Source organism: Amphiprion ocellaris, chromosome 13, assembly GCF_022539595.1.
Source record: "Amphiprion ocellaris isolate individual 3 ecotype Okinawa chromosome 13, ASM2253959v1, whole genome shotgun sequence".
Classification (NCBI taxonomy): Eukaryota; Metazoa; Chordata; class Actinopteri; family Pomacentridae; genus Amphiprion; species Amphiprion ocellaris.
In genome coordinates, this window is record NC_072778.1 from 9,354,459 (window position 1) to 9,370,280 (window position 15,822).

Below are 15,822 nucleotides of genomic sequence, written 5' to 3' on the forward strand. Positions count from 1 at the left end.
CCAAGCTCAGAACCAACTTCAGAGGAGGACACAGAGGTTGCACTTACCTCTACATTGACGGCCATTTCTGACTCTGCTTTTAAAGCTGCTTGTATTGCATGTCCTGTACAGACAAAACTGCGTGAACTGCTTACTTCCAAATGGCCAAAGTCAGGAAAAAACTTAACGCCTGATATCCAACCATTTCACAAGTTGCGACATGAACTTTCCCTACAAAATGACTTAATCGTGCGTGGCACGCACAGACTAGTGGTACCTGACAGTCTTCAACCAAAAATGATTTCACTGGCACATGACACTCATCAGGGTATTGTGAGAACTAAGCAGAGACTCAGAGAAGCATATTGGTGGCCAAAAATGGATGTACAAGTCGAAGCAGCCATCAAAGCATGTATTACATGCCAGTCACACGACAAGTCCGCAGTCACACACAATACTCCTCTACAACCTGTGCCATATCCAGATGGAGCTTGGGAAAAGGTAGCCATTGATGTGGTGGGGCCTTTTGATAGAGCACCTATAGACTGTCGTTTTGCAATAACACTTATTGACTACTACAGTAAGTGGCCAGAACTAACCTTTGTCCCACAGGTTACCTCAAGAACTGTTATCCAGTTTTTATCTGCAGTCTTCAGCAGGGAAGGTGACCCCAAGGAGCTAGTCTCGGACAATGGTTCCCAGTTCGTGTCCCAAGAGTTTGAATCATTTCTCTGTGACAGAGGCATCATACACAGGAAATCTTCAGTTTATTATCCGAGAGCTAATGGTGAGATTGAGCGCTTCAATCGCAGCCTTAAAGACACTCTGCAGACAGCCGTGCTCGAAGGAAGACCCTGGAAGGAGTTTATGAGGGAATTTCTACATGTCTATCGTGCAACTCCTCACTCTACAACCCAATGTTCGCCTGCTGAACTGTTACATGGTCGACCCATGCGCACAAAACTGAACGTGGCTGGACGTCCACTGACCACCAATAAAACACAGTCATCAGAACAGGTGGCTCGCAGAGTGAGTGAAATGCAAAAGAAGAGCAAAGAGTACACGGATAGAAAGCGAGGAGCAACAGCAGTGTCTTTCAAATGTGGATCATATGTCCGGGTCAGAAAACCTGGCATTATTCCTAAAACCCAGAGCAAGTTTTCCAAACCACTCAGAGTAATGGAGCAAAAAGGACAGTATACTTACCTGCTGTCAGACGGAAGATCCTGGAACGCATCTTACCTTGCGCCTGCTTCATGTCCGGAGAAGGGTAGTAATGGTCAACTACCGCCACTGGACTTTGTGAACACACCACCAACACCACCAGTGACACCTACACCCTCGACCAGACCAGTCAGGCTCAGACGATTGCCTGAGTGGACTAAAGACTTTGTGCGTTGAACAAAACGAATAGTTAACTGCTCAGGATAATGTTAGAAACTTATAGACTGCAAAGTTACTGTTACTTTATTCATGTTCTTTATGCAGACTTAAAGAAGGGTTCACTGATTTTATGAACATTAGAGCATGAGTTAAGTTCATTTCTAAATACTAATGCCAGTTACGAATAACATTTGTAATTCATTCACCTTCACAGCTAAAATGTTCATATAGATATAATGGTGGCTTAATTAAGGGGGATATGTGGTGTCTCGCCTAACCACCTGAGGGCGCTCGAGGACAGAGTGAGCAGGAAGGAGAGCAGGGTAAGAGCGCTGCGAAATGAGGACCCTGCTAGCAGGTTTGTTCCATGCTATTCGTTGGCTTGAAATAAAGTAAAGAAATCAAGTAAGGACTGCTTGTGTTACATACCCAACAGGTAAACAACCCATTTTGTGTGTTTAAGTAATCAGCACAGTGCTAAAAGTCCACAACCTCATTTGACGAGTGAGTGAGAAAACTATACTTTCACACGTTGCACATAAGTGGGTGAGGATTACCTTGCGAGGGCTGTTTGTGGTGAGTGCAGTGCAAGCGGGTTGTGGCCAGTGTGGAGAAGCTCTCATGGCAACCGTCAGCGCCAGTTGTTTGATACTGTAGCTTGGCATGAGCTTTGGCATGACGGGTGCCTCGCTGAGCCCACAATGGATCATGCATGACCACAACATTTAAAAATAGAAGCACAGACTGCAAAACTGCAGCTATCCTGGCGGTAGCTGCATAAATGTTGTGATGCAATAATTGCGTTATGAGCTATTTCATAGAAACACACTTCACACAAAGGTGCTGTGGTTGAATTCAGCAGCATGTTAAAGTGGCACTCCGATAATTTTACACATCATAATCAGTTTTCTAGGCATGAGGAGTTCCACTCTGCCTGAGAAAATGTGTGTGAAAATAGTGATGTCACCAGGGTTGTCTCAGCTTGGGCTTGGAAACTGTTTTTTTTTTTTTTTTTAAACGGAAAACCTGTGTAGCCAATATGGGAATTGGAAAGTTGTGCATCTTTAGCAGACAGGGAGGTTAAACAGGAGCTTGCCTCATAAATAGTAAGATATTGCTCGGTTGTAGCTACTTTTTTTGGTTTCCTATCTGTTCCAAATTTTTAAAGAAGTGTAGAGAGTATCTCTTTAACTTCCGGTCTATCTGCAGTCCTGCTACTTTCACATTTGCTTTTGCAGTGAGGAACATTAGAATACACTGTAGTCTTAAATCTTCTCTGCTGTTTCAGATCTCGGTCCTTACTATAGTACTCGGTGACTGTTTGTTTGGTCAGTCAAGTACTCGTGGCTCTGCTTTATATGGCATGCTTCCAATACAGGCTCTTTAAAGCCTCAGTTGTCAGCAAGCCAAAAAGTTAAAGTCACATATGACAATCTAGTGATTTTCAAGCTATGACAAAGCATAAGTCTCGAAATAAATGCAACGCCTTTTTGCTGACTCAAAAAACCAGTAGACCCCGCTGTACAACAGTCCTATGTCAATTAATCCGACATAAAAGTAGATTATCATGACTTAGTCGGACTCACGGATGTTCTATAGATATTAGCGCTCACTTAAGGCAGCTTCCTCTTTCCTTCCTGTTAATGTTTTCAAAATCCACTTCAGTATCAAACAATCATGACAACCTTCGAGTTAACAACCCATCACAATGAAAATTTCTAGCTCTGCAGAGGATTTGGATTGTGCATTCAGGCCTGCTAGTTTTTTTTGTTTTGTTTTTTAGATTATCCATTTAAATCACAGTGCTCATTTAGATGCATGCAAATATTCACCACAACAATTCCACATTTCACTATTTTGCAGAATCACAGAAACCACATCCTTTTTTTAGCTCCGCCCATGACGGCTGTGATTGATTTAACAAAATGCAAACAAGCCCGAGTGTTGTTCCCCCGATGGCGGAATGGGCAGCAGCACCCTGGCTACAAATGAAACAGCTCCAACACTTAATTTTGCTTTTTCAAGTATAAAACTAAAATATTCAAAGTATAACAAAAATAAATGGCAAGCTGAGCTAATCACTATTGTTTATTAATTAATTGATGAATCTACATAGAACTATTGCCTAATTTTGCAACTCCCCTCATTTCTGTGAAGTTCACTCCAATCCCAGTGAAAAGCTCTAATAATCAAACAGCCGACAGGCAAAGTTAGCCGAACAAAGTGGAGCATTAAGGCTATATCCGCTTTAGGACGTTTTCATTTTAAAACAAAGTTTAAAAGCTAGTCTCCTCTAAGACAAGCATTTTAACTCAGAAATCTTCACTGGTAGCCAGTATTTACCAGAAAACAGTGACATGACAGGAGCGAATTGATCAGGGAGCAACATTTAAAGACCAATCAGAAATTTAATATAGATGACTGCATCACTGTTTCCAAAAGTATGTGTTTCTGCCTAGCTCCACTAAAATACAACCCTATATTTTTTTAAATAAACAGGGTCTCCATTTCAGAGTTTCTAGAAATTCAGGGGTAGTATAAATACTGGGTGTGAACATAACGGAAGTTACGTATTTTAAAATGAAAACGTATGAGTGTGATTGTCGTCCAAGCTGCTAAACCCAGGCATTTTCCTCAGGAACTGGTGGAGACCAAAAAGAAGCTCAAAAACCTTCTTTGGTCTCAGGAACATGACTCTAAATGGATGCTCATGTTGCTTAGCATTTGCTGAATGTGTAAACAGGCTTTCTCACTTTGTAGTGTGATAATAACTCAGTGTTATGCTGTTCTGCCGACTGTGGCCAAAAAAAAATCAATAATTGCAATTAAACTCACTGGTGAAGCAAATTTATCGGCAGTGCTCATACTTGTATTTTGCAATTTTCCATCCATTAATCAACATAGTATTAGAGGTGTGTCATCCGGTTCATGCAGTGTTTGTCATGCACCAGCAACTGAACTGCACAGGACCAAACAGCATGTTAAATCTGAGCGTTTTGTCACTTTCTACTGTGCTTGTCTTTGGGGTCTTAGCCACTGCATGCAAAGTTAACCTCACAGAGAGCAATCAGAAATGTTAGTGACCTGTCGCAAATCACTATAGATGCATATGGACTGATAAATCTGCTAAACTATACATAGGCATGCAGTTACACATGTTTTGGGATACAGTGTGTTTCACTCTTTGCCAACAGGTGTGTCAAAAGGCCCCATGTTTTGCTATTAAAAGACAATCAAATAGCAAATGTTCTGGTATTCAGGCCGCGGAGTGAAAAATTGAGAAGGGAGAGAGGATTAGAAACAGCTTGGAGTGCCAATTGAATTAGCCCTTTGGAGATGACTTGGGTAAGAAATGAAATGTCATCCACTCCCAGCCAGAAATGCAAAACACGTGAATGTGAAGAGGATCGTGTTTTTTTTTCTTTTTCTTTACGTACGCTGACTCTTTTTACTGTACTGTCAGATGTGTCAGACATAAATCATCACAGTGAGGATGAGAAACAGCCGCCCGCAGCTTCTCGAGACACTCAGAGAGAGAGAGGAAAAAAACAAAACACACTCATGCTGTAGGGTGAGTCGTACAGCTGTCCTCAAATTGTGTGTCACAGCTTTAAACCTGCTTGGACTAATTACCTCCTGCGATGCTGCGGCTGCCACCAACAAAACGAGAGCTCGAGACCGATTCAGAATGTAGAAATGATTAATGCACACATTTGCTCTGTTTCTGAAGAAGAAATTCTGTTTAGTGTTGAAGATATGAACCCTGAAGCATCCATTTAAGCAAGTAGTTTCCCTACGTTGTGTTTGTAAACGCTCTGAAAATAGTGAAACTGCACTGACATGTTAATTATTCTATGAAATTACTCACAAGTGCAATAATCATTAGTTCTCTGCTAAGGACACTTGCATCGGAGTAATAATCCACCAGTAAATCTGAAACTCAAACTAAAGGGTGGTTTAGTGAGCTGGAGCTCAAGTATGCAGCTTGTAGACGTGATCGTGTTTCACTCGAGGCATGAGCTATTCTGTCACTATTTTTATAGACACACAATCTCAACCTGCCCGAGAACTCTTTTTTTTTACCCGCTGCGAGAAAGTTACGCGCAGCTCCCCGGTGCTGGATTTGAAGTTGATATGCAAGACTCATAGAAGATAATAATGTTGGGAGCAGACGAGTGGAAGCCGGCTGGTTTTCTTTGCTCCCTTGGCTCCTGCAGCAACCGTGTTGGTTATGACACTAGAAACTGAACGGCGGATAAGTTTTGCAAAAGTTGGTTTTTGAACAGCGTGATCATGGAGCAAATTTCTGTGTCTTATGTCTCTGCTGATGTTCACTTGAATTTCTTATTACTGTTATTTAGTTAATGTCTAAAATTGGGGCTCAGCTGCTGCCATCATTTAAGTCCTGATCTTTATGCAATGATATATCAGACCTTCTTACATAAGGAAATCCGTTCTAAGTTTGGGATACGTTTAGCATAAATTCACATAATTGATGCATGATGTGCAGTCTGGTGCCCTAACTGACTAACTTCAACATAACTGACTAACTTTTGTTCATGAAATCACAGCTGAATTTGTTTAGTGGTACTGGTCAGACATGATCCCATGCATTGCAAAATTCATGTATGCAAGTATTTGGAGTTGAGAAAACAGAGATAAGAAGCTTGTGGCACTAATTTCCCAATCAGGTATAATTAATCCACTGCAGATTACACAATGAAAAGATGTAATTAACACAACAAAAAAACACGGCAAAAAAAAAAAAAAACATGATGAAAATATGGCAGTTTAGTTCACTTCATGTATTAATTTCAAATAAGGCTACAATTTCATAATGGTCCCACACAAATCAGGTGTTTTTGTCTGGTGCTACTTTTCATCTTTCAATGGACGTTTTACTCTCATGCTCCATCTACACTGTTAATTATTTGAATTTGAATTTTCCATTGCAAGTGTGTTATCTGCCAAAAATGACCCTATAGATGTGTACATTTTAAAAATGAAGCCATGATTATGTGAGTAAGTGCGTCTAAAATCCTTTCTGATGTTATCACCTTTAGATGGAGTGGGACTCATAACCCTGGCAAGCTAGAAAATGGAGCGGTCCAACATGTGAAAGTGTGTATTTTAGCCCAAGTCAAGGTCTTTCCCTAAACCTAACCAAACAGTGAGTGAAAATGAAACTACAGAGTGATTCACAGTTGCAAAAAAAACTAAAGCAAAAACAAAAAAACCCACAATGAAAGTATGATAAAGACAAATAGCGGTACCACACAATACACAATCCCCAGTGTCTTAGGTGATGGTTCTTTGACTTGTACCTCCAGTCTCCTTAAGTAAACTTTGGTGGCTCTTTTGAACATCTTGAAGATATTCCTGGTTCTGTTCTTTACATTTTTTGTATCCATCACAAAAATTCCTCTAAAATCTAAAACATTTCATGGAAATTCCCATTTGAGAGACATTTTAACACGTACGGACAGAGTTTTCAGATCCACATCCTAGCACCCACCAATGACATCTGTATGTGGTATCTGTTTTCTTTGGCCACCTCAAAAGATATCTAATTTTAAACTTGGAGCACGAAAGGTCGAGCTTGTCTTTTCTTTTTAAAGTGGTTTAATTTTTCCTGACACCTCTACAGACCTAACAAAAGCTTTAAAAGTGATGCCCATGCCATGCAATATTATCATGTTTAATTGCTGACAACACGTATTGACGATTGATGAAGTTAGAAGTTTATTTTCTCAACACCACAAGTGAAGTATTTGATGAAGTGAGTAGAATAGGAATGGTTTAATACGATGTTTTCGCTGCTCAGGTGTGTAGTTTTACTTTCTTGCTCATTTAATTCTGTACATTAGACCTGAAATGTCATGACTGCACGGTTCATAAAATAACCTCTGTGAAACTCATTGTGCAAAACTGCCATTTGAAAGTTTAGTTTTGGTCACTAGGAGGGCATATTTGGGTGATATTTAGTAGCTATTATATAAAAGTATTCAATCCCCATTCATTAGACATTTGACCACTGATGCACTGAAGTTTGTTTTTGTTTATTTGTCTTGATTTCATGACCTTTTCCACAACTAAGAATTCCACAGTTTTCGTGATTGAACCACCTCCAGTTATTTTGGTCCTGTTTCCACTGTGTCAAGTTGTTATGATGCTTCTACAAAGTAATTCTTTAAATAATTCCATGAAATGCAAGTCATTATAATTAGTCGGCAAATTAAATACTAAACTGCTGATCTGCTGCGTCTAAACGGACACTTACGGAATGGGATACACCTTGAGTTGGTGCCGGTGGTTTAAAATGAAATGAACGGGACACCGCTTACTGTCACTTCCCTAAATCTGTATCTGGAGCATGCTCAGTGTAGGTGGGGGGTATTTTACTACAGATACAAGGCACATGCTGTACGGTGATGATGGGTCTGAAACTAGGTTATCCATCACCGGCCGTCTTCAGTCCGAGGGCCCCTGGCCAATACCACATCCATTATCAGGTTGCGGGGATACTACAGGGAAAATAAAAAGGCTTTTTCCCAACAGCAGACTACATTAAAATCGTATGGACAGATGTGAGATACTGGCAGATCCACTATACTGTTCACTGTGAAAGGACACAAACTCAGGAATGTCTTCTTGTAAATGATAAAATAGTGCACATGGATGGGAATTGATTATAGCTTTAAACAAACAGATGGAACAAAGTTTCTGTTTCACAAGTCATTTTGAACCAAATGATGAGCAATTGATTTTTTTCTTGACCATTTGGAATGACCCACACTGTATAAACATATATGAATATAATATTTTTACAATAGAAATGCATGCATTGTAATAGAAGCTACAGTGTAAAGAAAACCTATTTTTCCTCTTTGACATGAGGCAGAGGAGAAGAAAAAAAAATCCCACGAAGACTTGGCCAGAAGTGCTTTTCATGTTGTAAATTAAGGAGAAGACTGTGGCTTTCTCAGCAAACCATTATGATAGTTAACGTAGAACCACTTAAAAGGCCAGCTGCGGGAGTGACGTGAATAATAGTGTTTAATTTGTCTAATCTTAGCAGGAGCAGTGGGTGGCTGGGGTGGGGGGTTCGCCGGTACCCTGCTGGCACTCGAAGAGAACTGCTTCCACCACAATGTGGTGCGAATGCCCAAAATTATCATTTGGCTGTGTTGCTGTTGTTTTTTTGTGCCGGTACCCTCTCATTTGTAGTTTGTCTGTTGTTAACATGTGTGTACAAAAGACAGACATGGCGGGACTGCTGCGGAAAAGTTCAGGGGCGGCACGTGCCAAGAAGTTGATCGAGGAGATGATTTACTGTTGCTTTTTCGAGGGCACTGTAATTTACCCACGCACTATGAAATCCCTATAAATGAATAATTTAAGAACTTTATTGATGTAGTTTGGAAAGTATTTACAAGGGCAAGTTTCTCTGACCCCTCTTGCTGCAGAGAGAGACATTCTTTGGCCACATTATTACCCTACACGTATGGTGAGCCTTATTTAAAATGTCAATAAAATTGTCTCCTTTTGGACGCCTGTCTGAATGTGGCAGCTCTCAGTGTGAGCGGCTTAAAAACACAAAATAATGCAGATATCAACAGTTTTGTGAGTATTCATCATCCCAGGGCTGTGGTTTATGCTGAGCTATATTTCCTTTATTTTATTTTCCTAACTGAATTCAGCGCCGCTTGCCTCTTGCGTCGGCCAGCACCGGTTTTGCAGTGGAAAATGTACTGCTGATTTTTATACCGCTTGTTTTTAATTTGACACAGTTTTACTTTCCTGTTAAAAAAAAAAAAAAAAAGAGAGCCAGAGTCGAGACCTCTCTCCACGATTCTCCTACCAGCTCACTTCAGCGCTGGTTTGTGTTGGAAGAGAAGATGTTGTTCTACGCTACAAGCAGCGAGATAGTCTCATGCTATTTATTGTTATAATCCCTCAGCACACATTATAATTATGTGACAGAGCTAATACGCACCGCACTGCAATGTAAACGCTTGTGACATCAAATACACGTATAAGATTTCAGACAGGCTTCGAGAAAAAAAGCGAAGAAATGTCTTTTAAGTGTTAAATTCTAAACACTGATGTCCTTTTCGCTGCTGCAACGAAAACAAATCGTGGTCATGAACGCCCAGCGAAAAACGAGGAGGAGGGCTGTGTGTGTGTGTGTGTGTGTGTGTGTGTGTGTGTGTTTTTTTGTGTGGGTCTCACCTAAATTAAACCATGTGGTCACCAAAAGTCCCACTCCCCCACCTCTTCCTCCTCCTCCCCCTGCTACCTCAATCTCCTCATCCCTCCAACCCAGGCCTCTCATTGACCTTCCAGGCGCTCATTGTCCCAAAGTGAGACTTGATTACTGGCCTAAGCCCTGTGAAGGTTCGCCTCAGTGGCCACAGCTGATCTTTTATACTAATTTCGGATTAATGCGGGGTCTGCAACACTGCGTAAACACAGCCACTGAGAAGGCCCCTGCCACACAGAGCTAAACATTAATCCTCCTTAATGCTGAGAGTCAACTTCCAGTCCTTATCAGAATTTGTCTTAATCTCTGCCTAGGCTGTACAAAACTCTGCTGCTCAATAAGTAAAATGTACACCACCGAACAACAAATGAGCCAGTGAACTGTGCAGGAGCAGGAAAATGCACAGCACAATGAAGTGGCAACAAAACACTGAAATTAAAGCAGACTTACCTTAGTGGTCTTTAAATCTGTTGCCCCGGTTTTGCAGATTCTAATGAAGACCAAGAAAGAAAGCGACAACTACAGATTTTTTTCTTTTATTTTAAACTATTTCAAAGTTAATTTCTAGCTTTGCAGCCTGCAAATTTTAGTCCTCCCTTGCTCGATTTTCAGACAGAGCCACAAGCATGTTTCCCTACTCTCCGGCTCTCTTTCGTATTTTTGTCTCCCGTGCTGTTCTGGATCCTCTGATGTGTGGGTTCTGACCATGTGGGTCCTAGTTCCTGTCTAGTCTAGCGCCCGTCCCTAGACTGAGTGTGCTTGTCTGTAATTTTCTCAATATGAGATATGCGATATATTATTTCAGCAAATATCTGGGCTTGGTGCAGCAGCATTTTGAACACTTTGATTTATGGCTGGATGTTTTTGCACCATGACCACTGGCATATTTACTGTATAGCGAGTAAAAGGCTTTCTTTCGTCTCTTACAATAAAACACACTCCTGGAAGTGTATTTTCCTGCTGAAAAGTATAATCCCTTGTAATAATGTAATGCAGAAAGCGGTGGTAAGAAAGCTGCTCTCATTACTTTCTTTTATGTATTTTTAAAATCTTGAATTTTATGACTAATTGGCATGTACTGTGCCAGAAGGAAAAATAAAATCCCCATATTTCACTTTGCATAGTTAGGTGATGACAAACCCCTAAACATTTAATTCAATGACATCAAAGAGACAGACTTTGTGGGTTTGTTATGCCATTTTTCACATATTTTATTAAAATTCTCCATCCACGTTCTCATTCATTTCTAATATTTCAGTTTAACTATACTGCTATGTCTGTCATACATGCATTTAGACATTTAATTACACTTCAGCAGACTTCAAAACAATTTCAAAACAATTTCAAAACAATAGTTATTTTCCTGCTTCAAGGTCCTATTAGAAAATGAGCAGCCAAGCAGTTTGGGTGAGGAACATTATGTCGAGGCTCCAGAGGGAACGAGGCGACTAATCTCTCTGTAGCCGGGTCCAACAAACACTGCTGCAGATCGACATGTGGACTGTGGAGGAGCCGTGTGCGAGGACTGGACCGTGTGCATGTTAAGCTGGCAAATGTAAACACAGTCAGCTGGGGGAGAAAAAAAAAAAAAGAGGCCACATAATTCTAAAGTTTTCATGTAAGTGCCACAGAGAAGTGTAAGCTCCTATAAAACAGAGAAGCATGGAGAGAAGTCGCTCACTTACCTACATGCATCCGCTGCTTAAACTGACTTTTCGCTTTCACACACCGCTGCCTGAGTGAGACTCTGTTGACTTTTGCAGAGTCTCTTTTTGGCCACACTCTACTTTGCAATACAAAATTATCCCAGTCTGAGGTTTTGGGGGGAAGAGCTTTTAATTTAACGGTTGCATTTGGCAAGAATTCTCATCACTCTGAAAATTCATTACTCCGAATTTTCTATTTTCCTCCACATGGAGATTCATCTCGCTGGCCTGTAATTATGCTGGTGAGCAGATCAATGAGCTGGGAGGCTTTTCCTCCGAACTCGGGTCAATAACTTCAGCATTCTTTGAGAAGGTTCTGCGCTGCCTCTAGCCACTCTACATTATTCAGTTTTTACTGAGGTTAGCACTAGTCTTTTATGAGCTGTGAACTGACCACAAATGTACGGACTAGTCCGTCCCAAAGTACATCCCTTACCCCTCATCCCATCCTCTCTCGACTACTCTTCTTAAGTCTATGGGAAAGGGCAAAAAAAGATGGAACAGCTTTAAAACAGAAAAATCCTTTAATGCAATTCCTACCTTATCTAAAACACCTACATATCTGTCTCCAGTCTGCGGCCTTTGAAAGGATATTTCAGGCCTGGGATTGAGGGGGGAAAATCTCCCTTCAGAAGCAGGACTAGGGATGAGTTATAGGCATCTAAGAGGCTGGAAATCTCTGGGGCCTGACCATGGCTTTAGCATACAGCTCCAAGCACGGCCAGGGTCTAGCAGAGAGGTAACCCCCCCTGGCCCTCGTCAAAGGAAGAAATATAGAGAAGCATGAGAAGGTAGCGCCGATATTAAGAATTAAGAGGGCCAGGTTTCGGTTTCATGGTGTTTTTGATTCACACATGTTCCAAAGAAGTAGATTCAAACAAGTTATTCTGGTACGATCTTAGCTCCTCAGCAAACATTTTATGATGCTATGAGAAGGCGAAGCTACGCGACACAACATTAAATAATAGGCTAATTGGTAAATTTAGATTTTTAATTTCACTAAAAATTGCATTCTTAGTGTATGAATACTCAATATTTGCACATTGGACCACGAAAGGCTTCCAACACTTGTCTGTATGTGTTTTATAAATAGACGTGTGACAGACGGATTGTAAATGCGCGATATGTTAGACTTCTAGGGCTGAGGCTCAGATCTACTGTCCTGCCCAGTATCTCCATTCTCTTTTCCTTTCTATTAGTCAGGCTTTAACACACTGCTTTGGTCAAAGCCAGTAAATTTTCCAGCAGGGGATAAAGTTCAAGAAGATAAAATCAAACAGATGTCAGTGTGAGGGTGAGTCTTCGTGACCTATAAAAGTGCTCTCATCAAAGAGCTGAATCATTTGTTTTGAATTATTACATTGTTATCAAAAGGGACGGCAGCGGCCTGTTTGAGGAGGAATCTGATCTGTTTGTCTAAAAACACGGGCAGGGATCCTCCGGCACAGAGGAACCATGGGAAAAGAGTGACGGCTGACAGGCAAAGGCAGCTGGGGATGGGTTTGATTGACAGCCATCAGCTATCTTTGGACGTTGTGTTTACTTTTGTTTAGTGGAGTCAAGTGTTGACTGTCTGGCACCTTGCTCTGCATACCAGCGTTTCTTGTAAACTTCCCCTCCTGGGCCACTAAATAGACAAACAACATTCAGCAGAGATGTTGTGTTGGGATTGTTCTCAGTGTGTTTGCGACATGCAGACACTGCACGTTCCCTCTGTTGTAAATCTGATTAAGTGTCAGTAATGAAATTTGCGATACGATCAAAATGGAATTTTAAGTTCAATAAAAGTTTATTCTTTCTGAATCATTTGGCACACGTTGGACTTATTTAGTCTTAAAGCAGAGGAAGATCATACCACTCAGGGTCATATGTTCATGCAAAGTTCATGTTCGGGTGAAATTTTTGCCTTATCTCTTAAATCTTGTTTCAGCTGATGTGAGAGGTTAAGTCCTGCACAATAAAAAAGTAGCTTTTTGAAAAAAGCCATCTATCAAAGATGTCTTTTGCTAGATCTGTAAAAAAGGCAATAAATATAAAACATCTGACCAAATATACTCACACTGTTTACATCTGTTGTTGTAAGGCCCTCAAGAATTTGCACCATGAAAAAGTGAGGCTGTTGTCTTTGGAAGGGCCCAAAAACAAACTGGATTTCAAAGTGTTGGCGACATAGGAAATTCGAGGTCACACGTGAGGTGTGGGGGTGTTTTTTTGGGCGTTTTTTTTTCTTTTTTTTGGGTGCCTGCACACTTTATTAATGTGAACTGCTTGGATGAACAGAGCAGTTTCACATTGTACAATACTTGCCTTATATTACTTGCACTGAATTATCAACAAATACTCTCTCTTCTATAAGTAAGTGCCTGCATGTAAATAGTTTGCCAACTTTTACAGTGCTTTAATAAAAGCAGAAAACACACTGTTGTATTCATATTTCTTTCATTTCTTACAGCGGTGGTCTTCTGCAATGTCTTGCACATGATGAACCACGAGGGCCTCGCTAGCTGGGATCACAGGAAGACGTTTGATAAGCAGACCCCAGAGTGCTTTTGCTCCCAGCAGGCTATTCTCACATTCGCAGTGCGGGGGCGGCATGCCAGAAGCCAGATTACTCACCACAGCAGTCAATACAGTTTCTGCAGCCTCTTCTGCGTCTAATGCTGAGGTTAGTACAAGCTCACACCATATGCTCCCAGAGCCAGAGGTCCGATTCCAAATGACTTCAGTCATGGGATATACACGCATCTCTTAAATTTAAGAGTAGAATGCGTGTGCTTTACTTTTCCTGGATGCAAAATACAGAAAGACACACTCTGTACAGCTGACTTCAGTGTAAAAAATATAGAAATTCGAAATTATTTGCAACAATCTGCAGATGCATAAAGACAGAATATTTTTCTGAAACCTGCAGCATCTAAAAAAAAAAAGTTTGTCATTTTAAGTTTCTTTTTTGGTCATCTTGCTCTGAACCCCTGCAGCTGCAATGACTGATCTGTATGAGCTTCAGCTGACATTCTGTTTAATTCTAAGCTGACCCTAGAGAGCTGGGCTGTAACATATACAAAATGTAATAGAAGGCAATTATGTGTAATTTTATTAGAAGTAAACATAAAACACAAGTAAACTTTTTCTTTTAAAGATAAGATGCTTTTATTATCAATGTACATTAAAATACAACAAAATTTTGTTGGCAGTGTCTTACAGTAGCAGCATGAGTTGTAGTGTTCACTGGAAATCATATATATGGGTCAATATATAATTGTGGGACTTTTTGTAACAAAGTTGACAGGTATCATAGTTGACATTTCTGCTGGTTTTAGGCCTAAAATCAGCATAAAACAACTATAACCAAACACCACTTGGCATTTTTAGAGCAAGATTCTTCTAAATATTATATATACAACTGAGTAAAATTGAAATTGAAAGTTATTTAGGAAGATATTGTAGTAAACCTGTTGACATGCGATAAATCCACACTAGACTCACACACTACTTTATATTAAATAACTCAGAAACCCTTGGAGTCTTGCCAGTCTTTTCTTCAGGGGGAAATGACATCATGTGGAGCAGGTCATGTGATCTGGAATTAACACACTTCCTTGAGAGGTGTTTTTGTAACTCGGACACAGATACAGTGTGTTATTTTCCATGTAAAATTTGATAAATTGCCAAAAAAGAAATATCTCTTATGATTATCTCAACTTAATAAAAACACAATCAAAACTATATTTGAATATACTCATTCTATTATTGTTTAGCTAATTAGAAGGTGGTTGTCATTAATTTCAGACAGTTCTTTTGTTGACATTTTAGTGATATCCAGTCATTTTTTCTAATAAGAAATTTTTTTCCATAATAGATAATTCTGGAATTTGTTTGGAAATGTGCTAGATTGCAGTATGGAAGTTAACTATTCAAACATCTTAAATGGCACGTCAGTGTGAATAAAACCTTGCTTTTTTCTTGTTGTCTTGCTTCTGAAACTTTTCTGAACAGCGAGTTAGTCCTCTCTCAGAACTGAGGTGCTCACACGTAGTTGTGTGAAGTTTAATTTTATATTGTGTGGTAAGAGAAGTGTAGAAGTTGTCTGAACAAGGAGACACCGACACTCTCTTCTGTTTCAAAATTACTTATAAATTGGGATTGTCATGTCAAGTTTGGTGAAATCTTGAAACATCACACCTTGTCACTTGACACCTCAAGTACCTCAGGTGAAATTTTCGGAAGGATGCATGACCCCTTAAGGTGTTTAAAGAAAGCTGCGGAGTTAAAAAGTCGAGTTGTTGCGCAAGTTAAGGTAATAAGCAAAGGAGAAACTCTCTCTTGGCAGCTTAAGTTATTAAAGTTTCATCAAAATAAAAGTTTAAAAGCAGTAACACAGAAGTTCCCTGATGTGAATGTATCAGAATGAATGAAAAACGGCAATGCTCACCGATGTTTTCCGAGATAATTAAAGGGCTTAATGGGGAAAACTTGTGCATCAAAATGCTC

General features: G+C 40.1%; 1 protein-coding gene across 1 annotated transcript in view; it reads right to left on the reverse strand.

Moving 5' to 3' along the window:
* The window catches only part of pitx2 (paired-like homeodomain 2), a 62,533-nt gene extending 52,441 nt beyond the window's left edge, over window positions 1–10,092 (reverse strand). Inside the window, exon 1 of the mRNA XM_035943122.2 lies at window positions 10,076–10,092. The gene's annotated coding sequence lies outside the window, so the exon portion shown is untranslated. The remainder of the gene's footprint in view (window positions 1–10,075) is intronic.
* Between the last annotated feature and the right edge of the window lie 5,730 nt (window positions 10,093–15,822).